Source organism: Vigna umbellata, chromosome 7, assembly GCF_029865625.1.
Source record: "Vigna umbellata cultivar VRB3 chromosome 7, Vumbellata_1.0, whole genome shotgun sequence".
Taxonomy (NCBI): domain Eukaryota; kingdom Viridiplantae; phylum Streptophyta; class Magnoliopsida; order Fabales; family Fabaceae; genus Vigna; species Vigna umbellata.
This window is the reverse complement of record NC_142171.1, coordinates 50,401,898-50,419,806: the sequence shown is the minus strand read 5'-3', so window position 1 is coordinate 50,419,806 and position 17,909 is coordinate 50,401,898. Positions and strand designations below refer to the sequence as shown.

At 35.2% G+C, this 17,909-nt stretch overlaps 1 long non-coding RNA gene across 1 annotated transcript; it reads left to right on the top strand.

Annotated features, from left to right (window-relative positions):
- Positions 1 to 239: 239 nt before the first annotated feature.
- On the top strand, positions 240 to 8,217 carry LOC148196537 (uncharacterized). The gene is made up of 2 exons (XR_015780714.1): positions 240 to 367; positions 7,979 to 8,217. It is a non-coding gene; the product is annotated as an uncharacterized LOC148196537 (long non-coding RNA).
- Positions 8,218 to 17,909: the final 9,692 nt, after the last annotated feature.

The window sequence follows — 17,909 nt, the reverse complement described above, 5'->3', positions numbered from 1 at the left end:
TTGAGAATTTGGAAAATAAGAGTAATACCTGGATTTTCTCCCGGGTGAAGATAAAATGGGCTTCAAGGTTGAGTAGTGGGATCTGGGGTGTCCATCCTTCCAAGAAACAATCAAAAAATGTATACTTCTGATACCATATTAAGCTATAGGCCCAAAGCCTTAAACCAAGGCCCAAATGTAAGGCACGAAGAGATAAAAATATCTCTGGATAAAGACACTGTCTTGAAGCAGTCTTCGTCAAACAAGAGAGAGAGAATGCACGAGACTTCTGGAAGTTAGAGAGAAGGAGCACGAAGCTCTTGGTGGTGAGTGTTCATGGCTTCTGAAGAAAGAAGAAAAGATTATCGAAGCAAAGTCTTCAACAGAGGTAAGAAAAAAAAACTTAAGCTTTTGCATTTCTGTGATGGTGTAGTTCTTCTGTGTTACATTCTAAAAGGAAAGAAAAAACCCTAACCTTAAATAGGTTAAGAGAAAGGGAAAATACGAAAAAATAACAAACTTAACCGATTACTACTGCAAAGTAGTAATCCTAACTAGTAATCCTAACTGAAACATTAATAAAAATAACAAACATCAACATTCAACCTAGAGTCATACTAAATTTTCTTCAATTATATAATCACATATGTACAAAATTACAGGTCCATCCCTTCTTAATTTTTTTTTCTTTTTAAAAACTCATTTACATTCCAATGCTTTTACAATTAGAACTAGGAAGAGGAAATTTAAAAATTAAGAGTTACACCAATGCTTTTACAATTAGAACGAGGAAGAAGAAATTTAAAAATTAAGAGTTACACCGTACAAGAAAAAGTTTCAAGACGATGAAACGCGATGGCATGATAGTAAATAATGTAAATTGTATAAGGATGATTTGTTTTATAATTGTCATCATCATTGTTTTTATTTTATTTATATTTATTTTTTTGGGTTACTTCAATTGTTAAAATTAAATAAAGAAAAATTATATATGAAATTTGTCTACTTTATTATTTATATAATTTAATTTCGTAACAAATTTTTAGTTTCATTATTGAGACTGACATTTGGTTTACTGAATTATGTTTTATTTACTAATTGAGGTTTAAATTGTTTATAATTTATTTTTTTTATTTTTTATCATTTAAGTATAGTTAAATTTTATTTTATTTCATTTTTAAAAAATATTATTTAATGTGTCCTTTTTAGTGTTATTTTTTAGTTGCACGAGAGACTAGATTTCGAATGATCAATTATTTCATGATTTTTAAATTGAACGAACACTTTAGAGAAATAGTAGTAGGCAAATGAGACTTCTTAGGGAAGCACAGGAAGTAACCGTTGTATCAGAAACCTCTAGCATTAATTCTTCAGATCAATTATTTTACCAATTGAGTTCATACATATGGTGCAGAATAATCACTTTCATGAGTTATCTTATGAGAATCCATAAGCCCACTTGACTATATTTTTGTAAAATTGAAGTTTGTTTCCTTTTTCATTGGTAGGTAACACAAAAATGAAATATTTAACTGTTAGATCTTTTCTTTCTTAATTTCATCCGTTTTCTTTTCTGTGTTAACTGTTGCAGTTTGCATCAACTATAACTTGAAACAGTTTTTCTTTTTGGAGAAAACTTGGCTTCTAAATAAATTGAATGGTTTCGAATAACAAGTGTTTCTTGTTTAAACATAACAAGCTCAAGTGCTAGAAAATTGAAAAATAAAATGCAAAGAATGTTAGTTCTTTGAAATGTGTACATTAAAATAAATTAACTTCTAATTATTCTTATTCACTAAAAAAATATAGTTCCTATGTTTAAAATTTGAAGTAATAAAAATAATAATCAGGTTAGTTATTTTTCATAAGACTGTCAAGTATTGAACATCAATGATTTTATTAATCACTGAATTCACTCAGCATCCAAAATTCATGATTTAGTTAACATGTTACTCTTTTTTTTTTCTTTATCGACAAACAAAATAAATAATATAAATATAAGGAGACTTGGATGTTCTAACCATCTAGAAAAGAAAGTAAAATAAAATAACATTACTAAAGAAAAGAAATATATATACATATATATATATATATATATAGGATAATGAAACATATATATATATACATAACATATATATATATATATATAATATAACAAATTGACCTTATTAGAATGAAGGGTAAAACGGTAATAACCCATGCACAGATAATGTTTTACTTTAAAATGAAATAAGCACGTGAGAGAGAGAGAACTTCAGAAGCAGAAAGAAACACTCGAGAAGCTGAGAGAGATGAGCACCACCAGAGCTCTGCTAGGGTTCAGCCTCTCCGTTCTTCACCACCACCACACACAGTCGTTCAGAGCAAAATAAGGATGCAAAGAAAACACAGGTATGTTGAATAACCTCAAAACTGTATTATTAAAATTTTGAAACTGATTTACAAAGCTTTATACTGTATAATGATCTGTTTTCTGTTTCTGTTTTACACTCCAACACTCCTCCTAAAACAAAACTTGAAAAACACGATTAAACGATGAATAACACCTTTTCACCGATTGAATCGGTGAAAATATTCTCTTCCTCGATTTCCAGTAAATTTCTACCGATTAAACTTAGTAGAACCACCTTCTTCAAGCACACACATGTTTTTCACCGATTAAAACCGGGGAAAAACATCTCCTTGACCGATCTTCTTCTCTGCGAAGAGAAACCCTAATTTTCCAAAGCTTCAGCTTGCACCATCCCGATTAGCTTTCTGAGTTTCAGAAAGTGTTCGCCGTTTAGGGCTTTAGTCAGTATATCTGCAAGTTGATCTTCGGATCTGTAGTGTACAATTTCCAGTTTCCCATTGCTGACCTGTTCCCTGATGTAGTGGAATCGGGTCTCAATATGTTTACTCCTACCGTGAGATGTAGGATGTTTGGCAAGATTTATGGCTGATTTGTTGTCAACCATTAGTCTAACCCTCCTCTCGGATAGCTCCATCTTCAGTCCCTCTACCAAGGATCTCAGCCAGGTTGCTTGACACGTAGCTTCACAGGCAGCTATGTATTCTGCCTCACATGAAGATAAGGCAACTACTGGTTCCTTTCTGGAACTCCAGGAAATAGGAGATCCATCCATGAAGAAAATGTACCCTGCAGTGTTTTTCCTGTCAGTCTTGTCTCCACACCAATCTGCATCTGAATAAGAAGTAATTTGTACTTCTTCTCCAGTCTCTCCTTTTCTAAACTGAATCCCATATGAATGTGTACCCTTCAAGTATCTTAGTATCCGTTTGACAACAGTCATATGTGATACTCTAGGACACTCCATGTATCTGCTTATTACACCAACACTATAACTCAAATCAGGTCTGGTATTACAAAGATACCTAAGACTTCCAACCATTCTTCTGTAGGCTGTTGGATCAACAGCTTCCTCTTCTGGCTCCCTTTCCAGCCTTAATCCAACTTCTGCAGGAGTACTTGCAGCATTACAATCACCCATCTCATACTTTCTCAGCAGATCTAAAGCATACCGTGATTGGTGCATCACTACTCCATCTTCAGTCTTGGTAAACTCAATGCCAAGGAAATAGCTGAGTTTTCCAAGATCACTCATTTCAAATTCACTTTGCATTTCAGTTTTGAAGACTGAAATTAATTCTTCACAACTTCCAGTGACTAACATGTCATCCACATAGAGACACACAATCAACTTCTCTGTTTTTCCTTTGTGCTGACAGCTTTGCACATACACACCGTGTTCTGAAACACATTTCTCAAACCCAATACTGCCCATGAACCCATCAATACGCTGGTTCCAGGCCCTTGGAGCCTGCTTAAGCCCGTAGAGAGCTTTCCTCAGCCTATACACTTTGTCCAGCTGCCCTTTGACCTCAAAACCTTGTGGTTGTACCACATAAACCTCCTCCTCTAGTCTTCCATTTAAGAAGGCTGATTTTACATCAAGCTGGTGTAGAGACCAGCCAAATTTAGTAGCCAATGATACCACTAATCTTATGGTTTCAACCCTTGCTACAGGAGCAAACACTTCACCATAATCAACTCCAGCCTTTTGTAAGAATCCCTTAGCAACCAGCCGTGCCTTATACCTCACAACAATGCCTTGTGGATTTATCTTTGATTTATAAACCCATTTTAATGCTATGGGTTTCTTTCCAGAGGGTAATCTCACCAGTTCCCAGGTCTGGTTCCTTTCTATGGAGTCAATCTCCTCCTCCATGGCTTTATGCCATTTATCATCCTTCACAGCCTCCTCAAACTCAACAGGTTCAGCCTCTGCAATTAGTGCATAGTGCACAAAATGTCCCTCTGATGTGAGAGTAGCCTCATAGGATAAGTCAAAATCCCTTAGATGAGCTGGCAAGTGAGTAACCCGTGATGACCTCCTTCTACCATCATTATTCACAGTTTCTTCAGTCTCAACTACAGCAGTTTCATCTTCCAAAGTGATGGTTGATGTCTCCTGCCTAGTTGTGTCCCACTTCCAAACTCCAGTTTCATCAATAACTACATCTCTGCTGATGCAAGCTGTCCCTGATGTAGGGTCATACAGCTTGTATCCTCCAGTTGAATGATAGCCTACTAAAATTAGAGGCACTCCTTTATCATCCAATTTTCTTCTCTGTTGGTCTGGTATGTGTTTGTAACACAATGAGCCAAATATTTTCAGATGTTTGACATCTGGTTTCATCCCTGTCCAGGCTTCTTCAGGTGTCAAGTCTTCCAGTCTCTTTGTTGGAGACATATTCAGTATATAAGTGGCTGTAACCACAGCCTCTCCCCATAAAAAGTTAGGCAATCCTTTGCTTTTTAACATACACCTCACCATGTTCAGTAGAGTTCTGTTCTTCCTTTCAGCTGCACCATTATGTTGTGGTGTATATGGAGGAGTAACCTCATGTATAATCCCTTCATGTTCACAGAACAACTTGAATTCAGTGGAGATGTATTCTCCACCTCCATCTGTCCTTAAGACCTTTATCTTCTGCTCACACTGCTTCTCAACTATTCTCTTGAATTTCTAAAACACCTCCAGTACTTCTCCTTTCCTTTTGATTAGATACACCCAACATTTCCTGGTGTAGTCATCAATAAACAGCAGGAAGTATCTGCTGCCTCCTGGTGTTTCAACCTGCATTGGCCCACACACATCCGAATAGACTACTCCTAGTCTTTCTGCAGATCTCTGGGGTAGGTTCTTCTTGAAACTGCCCCTTGTTTGCTTACACTGCACACACTCACTGCACACTGTATCTGGCACAGTAACATTAGGCAGCCCATTCACCATCTTTTTCTGTCCTAACAGAGACAGATCCCTGAAATTTAAATGTCCAAACCTCAAATGCCAAAGCCATTCCTCCTTGTTTTCTGAGGCAGTAAAGCACTGGTGTTTCACTGCACTCATCACAACCCTGAATGTCCTATTTTGTGACAGCTGGGCTTGTACAACCATCCTCTTCTGTTGGTTGAAAATTCTGAGACTGTTATCCTCCATTTTCATCACATAACCTTTCTGCAGTAGCTGTCCCAAGCTTAGCAGATTTGATTTTAATCCTGGTACATACAGTACCTCTTCAATTGTTACATCTCTTCCTTCCACATCTCTTAGAACAACCCTGCCTGTGCCTTCTGCAACCAGACTTCTATCATCAGCAAATCTGATCTTTCCATGTCCAGCACCTTGAATTCCTACAAACCAGTCTCTTCTCCCTGTCATGTGGGTAGAACACCCAGAATCTAGGTACCACACATCATTTTCTGATGAATCTTCTTCTGTTTTAGCCATCAACATTACTGGTTCTGAATCAGATTCCTCTTCTTGGGCCAAATTAGCCCTCTTCTTTGGTTTGTTCTTAGCACCTTCACCACTCCAACAATCCTTAGCATAATGACCCAGTTTTTGACAGTTGTAGCACTTGACCTTCTTTTTGTCAAACTTCCATTCACCATTTTTCTGAGTTTTCACCTGGCCTGATTCACTGGACCCTTCTCCTTGCTGGTCCTGTGAATCTTTGCCCTTCTTGCCACCTTTTCCTCCTTTCTTGAACCCTTTCTTGCCTTTCCACTGAGATCTGGCCTGCAAGGCCTGCTCCTGGCACTGTTTGCGCTCATTGAGGCGTAACTCATGAGCCTCTAATGAATGCTGCAGCTCCTCAATGTCAATATTCTCCTTTCTTCGGGTTTCTTCAATGGCAGCTACTACATAGTCAAATCTGGCAGTCAAGGTCCTCAGAATTTTATCCACAACATACTCTTCCATCATCTTATCACCACAAGCTCTCATCTTGTTCACAAGTTCCTGCACCTTATCAAAGTATTCAGCCACACTCTCATTTTCATCCATAATCAAGGTTTCAAACTGTCTTCTGAGTGCCTGCAGTTTAATCTTCGCATTCCTGTCTCCATCACCATATGTTTTCACTAAAATACCCCAGATTTCTTTTGCACTGTCAGAATTTGAGATCTTGTTGAAGATCTTCTGGTTTACACTCTGATATATCAAAAATCTAGCCTTACTGTCCAGTTTTACCATCATCTACTCTTTCTTCTCTTCTTGAGATGCATTGTCACTCAATTTAGGCAGTCCCTGTTCAATAACTTCCAGGACATCCTGAAATCCAAACACAGCACGCATCTTGATTCTCCAATCATCAAACTGCTTGCCATCAAACATGGGTAATGGTCCCTGTATACCTCCAAAGTTTGCCATCACAGTCTTGCAAACTTTCTTGCAAAATCTTTTACCAAAAATTCACCTCCTTTCTTCTCTGGATACACACACCACCAGATGAAGCTCTCACACCTCCAGTAAATTTCCACGCACCCACTTCACACACCAGGATTCAGCCTAAGCTCTTGATACCATATTAGAATGAAGGGTAAAACGGTAATAACCCATGCACAGATAATGTTTCACTTAAAAGTGAAATATGCACGTGAGAGAGAGAGAACTTCAGAAGCAGAAAGAAACACGCGAGGAGCTGAGAGAGATGAGCACCACCAGAGCTCTGCTAGGGTTCAGCCTCTCCCTTCTTCACCACCACCACACACAGTCGTTCAGAGCAAAATAAGGATGCAAGGAAAACACAGGTATGCTGAATAACCTCAATCTGTATTATTGTGTTTTTGAAACTGATTTACAGAGCTTTATACTATGTAATGATCTGTTTTCTGTTTTTGTTTTACACTCCAACAAACATGTTACTCTTTTTTTTTTCTTTATCGACAAACAAAATAAATAATATAAATATAAGGAGACTTGGATGTTCTAACCATCTAGAAAAGAAAGTAAAATAAAATAACATTACTAAAGAAAAGAAATATATATACATACATACATATATATATATATATATATATATATATATATATATATATATATATATATATATATATATATATATAATATAACAAATTGACCTTATTAGTAATTTTTCCTTAAAGCACGTGTGCAGTAAGTTCTACTCCAATTATTTTCTTTCGTACACACAAAATGTTTACATTTATTTAATATCATATTTTTTTAATTTCTTTTTCTTCTTTTACAAATACAAAAAAAAAACATTGACTTTTTATAATTATTTTATTCCTATATTTATCTTAATTTCTTATAATAAAAAAATTAAATATAAAATTTTTACTTCAATATAAAAATAAAATATAAAAATAAAATAAATTAATCTAATAGAAACTAATTTATTAAATATAAAAAATAAAGCATGTCACACATTAGAAATTAAATACGATACAATATATTACATTTTTAAAATAATATTAAATTCATCAAATATTTAATATTATGTTATGTTTTTAAAAAATATTTTAATATTTAATTTTTTTCTTAAGTAAAAGTTTAAATTTTTTCATAGCTTTTATATCCGATAAAACTTTAATTAATATCATTTAAAAATATGCCCGAGACTATTCCGATACTGAATTTTACACGTTCCCTGACACGAGTTTGTTTGCAATGCGTGGAAATTTGGGAAGTGTGGCTTCAGAATGAGCTTCGTAGACTACTCTATACCGACCAAAATTAGGGTTGAAATATCGTCCCCAACTACCTAATTCATGTTTGTTATTGTAGAGACTTTAATTAGAACTTTTAATTTCTACGTCGTAGTTCATTGTAATATAACCTTTTGTAATTTGAATATTTTTAGATTTTGTACCCGCATTATTTGGGGATGAGTGAGCATTAGTTTTGTGTTACTAGTTTATTTGAAATATATTATGCTTAGTTTTTATTAACTATATATATGTATATAGCAAATGTTTAATCGCTAAATAAGTTTAGCATGCTGGTTATCACGTTATATATATAAAATTTATAAAGTGATATTTTTAATTGAAAATGAAACGCTCATAAAAATGATGGGTTGAAATACAAAGATTGTTAGTCACAGAAATATAACATTAAAATAAATAATTTTTCTATAAAGTAATTTATAGAATTTGTAAAATTGAAAACAACTCACTCGTTAAAATGATGAAACATTCCTGAGACAAATGTATGAAATGTAATTAACTAAAAAACATGAGACCGAAGTTTGGATTATAAGAAAACTAAGAGTTAATACTAATGAAATGCATGATAATTTATATTTCATTATAGGCAAAACCATTGTCTTGTCCAAGCATTAACAAGCTCAAAGGTGGAGTTGTGCAAGAGGATGGGTTTCAAGTTCCTGAAAATTCAAAAATAAAATAGAAAGAATGTCTTAAGAACCTATGGCTGACATAAACAACATGTCTTTAGAGAGTCAAACCATTGTTTCCGGAACCCAGACGATCTTCGCAAAATTACTTCCGAAAGTGTCAAAAATCGAGGTTTTCTCTGGACGAACTTTCGACACTGGAAGGAACGTTTGTCCACCCTTTTAGACATGTATGAAGCTGCTGCTCTTTCATCTCCGAAGCCCGACTTCACTATTCCTTCAAACTCAAAACTAGTTGAAGAGTGGACTTACGCGAACAAGGTATGGTGACACACTTTACTTAGTGCACTTTTTAATGATTTCTTCGATGTGTATTGTTCCTACAAGGAAGCAAAAGACATTTGGAACTCGTTGATTCTCAAATACATTGCCGAAGATGTCGTCAGAAAAAGACTCGTCATAGGAAACTACTACCATTGGGAGATGATTAAAGACAAGGACATCAAAACTCAAATCAATGAATATCACAAGCTTCTCGAAGATATCAAAGCAGAAAATATTCTTCTACCAGATGAATTTGTTTCAAAACTTCTGATCGAGAAATTGTCGCCATCTTGGACAGATTACAAACAACAATTGAAACACAGGCACAAACAGATGTCTCTACCAGAACTCATTACATACATAATAACTGAAGATACCAACAGGAAGGAGTCTGCTATTGTAAGGGCCAAAGCTTTATCTGCAAAAACAAATATGGTAGAAGTAAAACATGTTTCCAAAAGGTACGAATACAAACCTGATCACAAAAAGAAAAATAATTTTCTTAAATCTTGTCCCAATGAATCTAAACCCACCTTTAAGAAGAAAGGAAATTGCTTCGTATGTGGGAAGCCAGGCCATCATGCACCACAATACAGGCGCAAAGCGAGAAACGACAATCCTCCTAGGGTCAATATAGCCGAAGGAGATGACATTATTGTTGCGGTCATTTCTCAAGTAAATCTGATGACTAATGTGAGCAAGTGGGTAGTAGACTCTGGTGCTACTAGGCATATATGTGCAAACAGAAGTTCCTTTACCTCTTACACTCATGTGGGAGAAGGAGAAGAACACGTCTACCTCGGTGATTCCAGCACCACTCCTATTCTGGGAAAAGGAAAAGTTCTTCTCAAACTCACACATGGAAAGACTCTAGCCTCGAGTGATGTGCTACATGTGCCATCAATCAGAGTTAATTTAATCTTTATAGCACTATTGGGAAAGGTGTGGGTTAAAGTGTCATTTGAGTCTGACAAGATTATTATGATAAAAAATAATGTTTTCGTGGGGAAGGGATATTGTGATCAAGGACTCTTCATTCTAAATGTTTCTGAAAATATTAATGAATCAATTGTTCTTCTGCTTATATTGTTGACTCGTATGATATATGGCATGCTAGATTAGGACATGTGAATTCCTCATATGTTTTGAAATTACAACGACTAGGATTGATTAATATGCATGATAAACAGAGTAGTAAATGTGATATATGTGTAGAATCTAAATTAACAAAGAAAACACATTTTTCTGTAGAACGCCAAACTGAACTATTAGAGTTAATTCATACTGATCTAGCTGATTTCAAACAAACCATGTCTAGAGGAGGTAAAAATTATTTTGTGACCTTTATAGATGATTATTCTAGATACACCAAAGTTTACTTAATCAAACATAAAGATGAAACTTTTGATGTGTTTTTAACCTTTAAAGTAGAAGTAGAAAATCAGTTGAATAAGAAAATTAAGAGGATTAGATCAGATAGAGGTGGTGAGTATGTTCTCTTGAATGATTTTTGTGTTAAAGAAGGAATTATCCATGAAGTGACCACACCATATTCACCTGAGTCTAATGGAGTAGCTGAGAGAAAAAATAGAACCCTTAAGTAGATGATGAATGTTATGCTTGTTAGTTTTGGTACACTTGATAACCTTTGGGAAGAAGCCTTGCTTACTACATGTATTTTACAAAATAGAATACCTCATAAGAAAACCGGTAAAACTCCTTATGAGTTGTGGAAAGGTTACCAACCTAACCTTAAATATATAAGAGTGTGGGGGTGTTTAGCTAAGGTGATGTTACCTGATCCCAAGAAAAGAAAAATAGGCTCTAAAACCTCTTATTGTATATTCTTAGGTTATGCTGAACATATGCTGCCTATAGATTTCTAGTTGTTAAAAATAATATACTTGAGAGAAATTCTAAAATGAAGACGAAAAATGTTGATTTCTTTAAACACGTGTTTCCCTTAAAGGTTAGTGAGATGTCTCAACCTGATGATGAGAGCAATAATAGTGATACCATGAATGAGGATTTGAGAAGAAGTAAAAGACGGAGAAAGGAAACTTCCTTTGGAGATGACTTTTATACTTATCTTGTTGATAATGATCCAACAAGCTTTGTAGAAGCTACTAGTGCTCTTGATGCAAAATAGTGGGATAAGGCCATTGGGATTGAAATTGAATCAATTCAAAAAAATAGTACTTGGACTTTAGTAGATTTGCCTAAAGGAGCAAAACCCTTTGGTTGTAAGTGGATATTTAAGAAAAAGTATCACCATGATGGATCCATAGAGAAGTATAAGGCAAGATTAGTAGCAAAAGGATTTACTCAAAAACCTAACATAGATTACTTTGATACTTTTTCTCTTGTGACTAGGATTTCCTTTATTCGAGTGTTATTAACTCTAGCAGCTATCCATAAACTAGTGATACATCATATGGATGTTAAAAATACCTTTTTGAATGGTGATTTATAGGAAGAATTTTATATGACTCAACCTGAAGGGTGTGTTGTATCTAGTCAAGAGGATAAAGTATGCAAACTCTTAAAATCCTTGTATGGGTTGAAACAAGCACCAAATAATGGCATGAAAAACTTGATAATGTGTTGCTTTATGATGGGTTTTTCACCTAATGATGTTGATAAATGTGTGTACTCTAAATTTGAAAATGGTGATTGTGTCATTATATGCTTGTATGTGGATGACATGTTAATCTTTGGTACATGCAATGAGATTGTCGTTAGAACTAAATTGTTTCTAGGATCAAAATTTGAAATGAAAGACATGGCTGAAGCTAGTGTGATTTTAGGTATTAGAATCATAAGGAATGGAGATAGTATATTACTATCTCAAGAACAATACATTGAGAAACTTCTTAAGAAGTTTGGGTTTTATGACCTGAAACGAGTGAGTACCCCTTATGATGCTAATTCTAAATTAATGAAAAATAGAGGAGAATCATTATCTCAACCTCAGTATGCCTAGATAATTGGGAGCTTACTGCACTTGATGAGCTTTTCTAGACCTGATATTGCTTATGCAGTAGGTAGATTGAGTAGGTACACTCAATGTGCAAATCAGGAACATTGGGATGCACTTGCTAGGCTTATGTGATACTTAAGAGGTTCAATGGATTATGTCATTGAATACAGTGGATTTCCCGTTGTACTAGAAGTGTACAATGATGCTAACTGGATCTCTGATTCAGATGAGACAAAATCCACTAGTGGTTATGTATTCGTACTTGGGGGTGGTGCGATTACATGAAGATCAACCAGGCAAACAATTATTACAAGATCAACAATGGAATCTGAGTTTGTTGCTCTTGAGATGGTTGGTAATGAGGCTGAGTGGTTGAAAAACTTCTTAGCAAACATTCTACTAGGAATGAAATCAACCCCATCGGTATCAATACACTGTGATTGCTAATCGGCAATAGCTATAGCTAAAAACAAGAGTTACAATGGAAAAAATAGACATATACAATTGAGACACAATTTGGTGAAGTAGTTGCTAAAGAGTGGAACTATTTCCATCAATTATGTGAAATCAGAACGAAATCTAGCAGATCCTTTGACAAAACCCTTGGGAAGACAAATGATATTAGAAACATCAAGGGGAATGAGACTTAAGCCACTTTAAAACAAACAAGTGATGGTAACACAACCTTTGGGATTGAAGATCCCATGAATAAGGTTCATATGGGTAAAAACAAGTCACTTGTTAGTTCTGATAGCACTAAATTGATTTTAATCAATTATGACCATTCCTATGGTGTGTGTGTAAAAGTGCTAGAGACTGCATTATTGAGAGGCTAAACTTTGTTATTAAAATTCTATGTGGTGAAAGAATTTTAGTTTAAAAAAAGGTTTTAATGATTTTCATATCCCTTATGGGTGGTGTATGATTTGCAGCATACACTTGATTCGTGCTTAAACCGAGACATAAAGGGCCTATGACATCAGTTAAAATGGAACTGAGGCAATAGAGGTTGACAAAATGATTTGAAACGTTCAAATCAGTTTCTGGCAAGACATACTACCTCTGTTGGTCAGAGAACCGAGGCAGTAGGCCTATTTCGAAAAGTTGTCAAGGTTTTTTTGCCTCGGTTGGTGAGAGAACCAAGGCACTAGGCCTATTTTGAAAAAGCTGTCAGGGTTTTTTGCTTTGATTGGTTAGAGAATTGAGGTAGTAGACCTCTTTCGAAAAAACTGTTAGGTGAAAAGTCTGATTCAGCAGGGTTTTCTTGCCTTGGTTGGTCAGAGAACCAAGGCAGTATACCCCCTTAGACATCGGTTCAAATTGAACCGAGGCAAATAGTGTAACCAGAATTACGAAATTGTCACCACATTTTTATACGCTTCGATTTTTTTTTAAACCGAAGCGTAATGTGCGAGTTAAAAAACTATTTATTTACTAGTGAATTTAGGATGTTGCAATAAAACTCTAGTAAAACCTTTAGTTTCAATACTATAAAAGGCAAAAATACCTGTGTCCGGATAAAATTTACGACAGATAATTGGTACCTGCACGTATTTGTTACTCATAGATAACAAGCAACAAATATTTTAATACCCTTTTATAAACAAGTTGAGTGCAAGTATCATACTATCCTTACCCATGGATATTCATTACTCCAAAAAATAAAATTAACATTTAATTTATATTTTATTAAGTTAAATTTAATTTAAATTAAAATTAATTTATATTTTATTAAATTTAATTTAATTAAAATTTAGTTTTAATTTAATTTATATTATATATTTTTTTAATTTTATTTAGATTTTATTATAAAAAATCATGAAACAATTTTTTTAATTATCCATAAATATTCACAAGTAATTTTTTAAACTGATATTTAACATGACCTATTACCATCATGGAAATAGTCCTCCAAAAATTCTGATCTACTGAAGAAGGATGCCTAGAGCACAAATCATGACGTCCAAATGCGTAATTCACTATATATCTCATTTAAAGAAGCACAAATCTTAGTGAAATAAATCACTACTTTTTTAAACTTTTTATGGGTGTACAATTTACATCCAAATTAATTGAATCAAATCTATTTTTATCTTGTTTAAAAGATAATAGTTATCTGCCAAATTTACTTTTATCATGTTTAAAAGCCAATACAGTTATCTACGAATTTTTATCCAGACTTAAAAATTTATTTTTGTAATTTACTGAGTCTAAAACAAAAAAGAATATATTTTTTTACATAATTAACGATTGTCACTTAAGTTTTAGATATTCTTTAGTGTGTCATGTCTGAACTCTGTTTTAGATATGATTTTTTAGTGTAATGTTGAAAAAACTTTACAAAGAACAAAACAATATCTTAGTAAAAGCCAATTACACAAGTTTTCACAAGACAAAAAAGACTTTGAAAAGTCAGTTATCTCATTAGTAAACGAAAGACTTAGAAAAGTTATATACACTAATACAATTTTTGCTTTTAAACTTACACAATATACCTTATTTTACACCAAACCGGTGCCTATCACAAGGCGGTGACAGTTTTGTAATAAATTGGACCTTATAGGCCTCGGTTGCATGCAGAACCGGTGCAGAACAGAGATACAACCTCGGTTGCAAGCGGAACAGGTGCCTAAAAGGTGTCAACTTTATGAAAAAGTGATACGAGCTCAGGCTTTTTGACTGACAACTTTATGAAAAGGTGATACTATCTCGGTTTCCCGCAGAACTGAGGCATAAAGCCTGAGCTGCCACCTCGGTGAACTTAGACCCGGTGCCAAAACATTCATCGGCTTCGATTCCTTTCTGACCGAAGCATATAGGCTTCAGATTTTTCATTTTAAGCATCGTTTCGTTCATAACCGGTGCTGTAGAGCTTCAAAATTCTCAGAGTTTGTTCATTTCTTCTCGCACTGCTTCTTCTTCTTCTTTCTCTTCACGCTGCTGCTGTTCATTGGCTGTGTTCACTGCTTCTTCGTTCTTCTTTGTGTTTATTGCTTCTTCTTTCACTTTAAGCTTCCTTGTGTTCATTGCTTCTTCAGTTCTTCTTCTTCGCGCTGCTGCTTCGTCATTGCTTCTTCTTCGTGAATCCACTGTTCCACTTCTCCCCCTCACGGCTGAACGTCCTCTCTTCTCACCTTCACTGCCTCCAGCGTCGTCGTCCAACGCCGCCACCGTCTCTGCCGTTTGTCAACATCACCGCCACCTACTATTCTCACTGCCACTATCTCCCTCTTCATCAATCATAAACGAAAGCCCTAATCCCCAATTTTCTTTCACTCTTTTTCTCTCTCAGCAATTCATCTCTTTTGAATCCAATCCATGGCACCTATGGGTCTCGGTTTCCGATTCCACTACACCGACGAAGAGCTGGTGGTGTTCTACCTGAACCTGAAGCACAAGATCACCGGAAAGCTCTAATCCCCAATTTTCTTTCACTCTTTTTCTCTCTCAGCGATTCATCTCTCTTGAATCCAATCCATGGCACCTATGGGTCCCGGCTTCCGATTCCACCGCACCGACGAAGAGCTGGTGGTGTTCTACCTGAACCTGAAGCACAAGATCACCGGAAACCTGTCCCGATACGACCACATTGCAGTGGTTGATGTCTACAAGCTCGAGCCTTGGGACCTTCCCCGTTAGCATTTTGCCCTTTTTTGTGGTGTCGAATTGTTAGCAATAGGGTTTGGTTCAAAGGATTCAAAGTGTTTTTTAAGTTATTTTTGCTTTTCAGCTCTGTCGAAGCTGAAGACGAAGGACTTGGAATGACACTTCTTCAGCGTGATAGACCGCAAGTATGGAAATGGCTCCAGGACCAACCGCGCCACCGAGAAGGGCTACTGGAAGACCACTAGAAAGGACCGCCTTGTGGCCCATGGCGACCGCACCGTGGGGATGAAGAAAACCCTCGTGTACCACGCCCCTGTTCTTTCTATCACCGATTCCCACCTATGCCAAGTTCAACTACCACCGATTCCCACCTCTCCTCGGGTACCCCTTATAGGCCTAAGATGGTTGTGAGAGCTTATATTTTTCCTTTGTTTAACGAGAATTTGAAGTCTGGTCCAACGTCTGAGAGAAACTTTGGATTGTTCAAACCAGATGGTAGCATTGCTTATCATATAGGTTTCACAAGACTCACTTCATCAGCAACCTCCTCCTTTCTTTCCTTCAAGTTATGCTTGCTATTACACTTTGTATTATTCATGAATTTTACCTATAATTTGTAGAAAGTGATGGTGATGATGGAGAAATTATGCATTTGCAAGGTGTTGGATCTTTGTATGTGATGGTTTCTGCAAGTTGTGCGGCTTTTCTTCTTGTAGCATTATAAGCAATCTCAGAATTTGTTTGGTTTAATAAAACAAAGGTTATGAGTTTCAAGAACCAGAAATACATGTAAGTGTCAGATTGTACATTTTTTCATGTTCTCAAGATATTGTCTCTTGTTGTTTGGTCTGATTGGCCATTGAAGGGTGATCAAGCTTCTATAATTGGAGGTGCTATTAACTTTGTCAAGGAGCTTGAGCAGAGGCATAAAACCAAGGCATATAATTAGAGGAAAAAAAATAAATAAACCCTTTTACTACCTCGGTTCAACAATAAACGGAGGCCAAAAGTCTAGCAGAATAAAAAAAGTAAAAAAGAAACACCCTCTACTGCCTCGGTTGTATTTTAACCGAAGTAAAAGCATATATCTTTATGCTTCGGTTCAGAACCGAGGCAAAAAAGATAGACTTTTTACCTGAGTATATACCTCGGTTGTGGAACCGTTATCTATGAACGAAAATAACCGATGTCGTTTTTCTTAACTGCACTAGTGATATGTCTTAACTTCCTTCATACGGTGCTTGATTTCCAAATCAACCATATTAGTACATTTCTACACTACTCTTATTTCAACAATTTTAATCGGTTATAATTTACTCTTATTTCAATACCGTCACATATACACTCTTTAATCGAAATAATTATGAGAATCAATCCCATAATTTTAAAGACAAACCTAAAAGAATTTATAAGAAAATAGTTTAGAGATCTTGATATTTAAAAATAGTACAGGAGAGGGGTAAGTGATGAAATCTGATTTCAACACGTATTTATCGTATTGAGATAAACTCTTTTATATAAAATTTGTTTTACTTCATTTTGCACAACTCAAATCCTGTCTTATTAAAATCAAACACGTTCTAAACGTTATGTATTCTTCCAAATACTTATAGATATAATACTTGTTGTACCATAACTACCTAGTATACTTGTTGAAAAATTGATTACATTAGAACACAAGTTTTTGGTATCGTTATTAGGGTTTTGAATTAAGAAAACCAATGTTTATAACCAGTTTGATTGTTGTATAAACTGTACAAAAGTTTCTAATAGATCATATTAGTATTTAGCACTTGTTGCATGCTCTGTTTACTCACCTCTGCTTGAAGCTATTTTGTATGCAAAGAAGAAAACAAAAGCATGTCATGTATGGAAAGGATAACAAGGAGAAATAACAGCAAAACCAGGAAGCACAAGCAGCACATGAAAATACAACAACAGTAACAAGAAGAAGAAGCGTATTAAAATTTTGTTTGCATTGTCATAACCAAACCAAATGGTTGGAAGAAATAATCAAACGAGATTGCTAGGTGATTACACACATCAACAAGGACCACGTCACTTTTACAACATTGTAAAATCTGTTAAAGGCGTTAAGATGAAGCCAACACTACTCTCTTTGATCACAACAAATAAGTTCTATGGCTTAGATCTTGGGGATCCTTTCAATCATTTTGTCACATTCTATGAGTTATGTGAAACGATAAATGTATCATTACTAAATATGCTATTGCAACTTTCTCACAAGTTGATGAAGTACTTTATGAAACATGGGAAAGACAAAAGTCTTTGCAAGAAAATGCCCAAATCATGAATTTAGATAATTTCATAACTTTAGCATTCATCGCGTCAA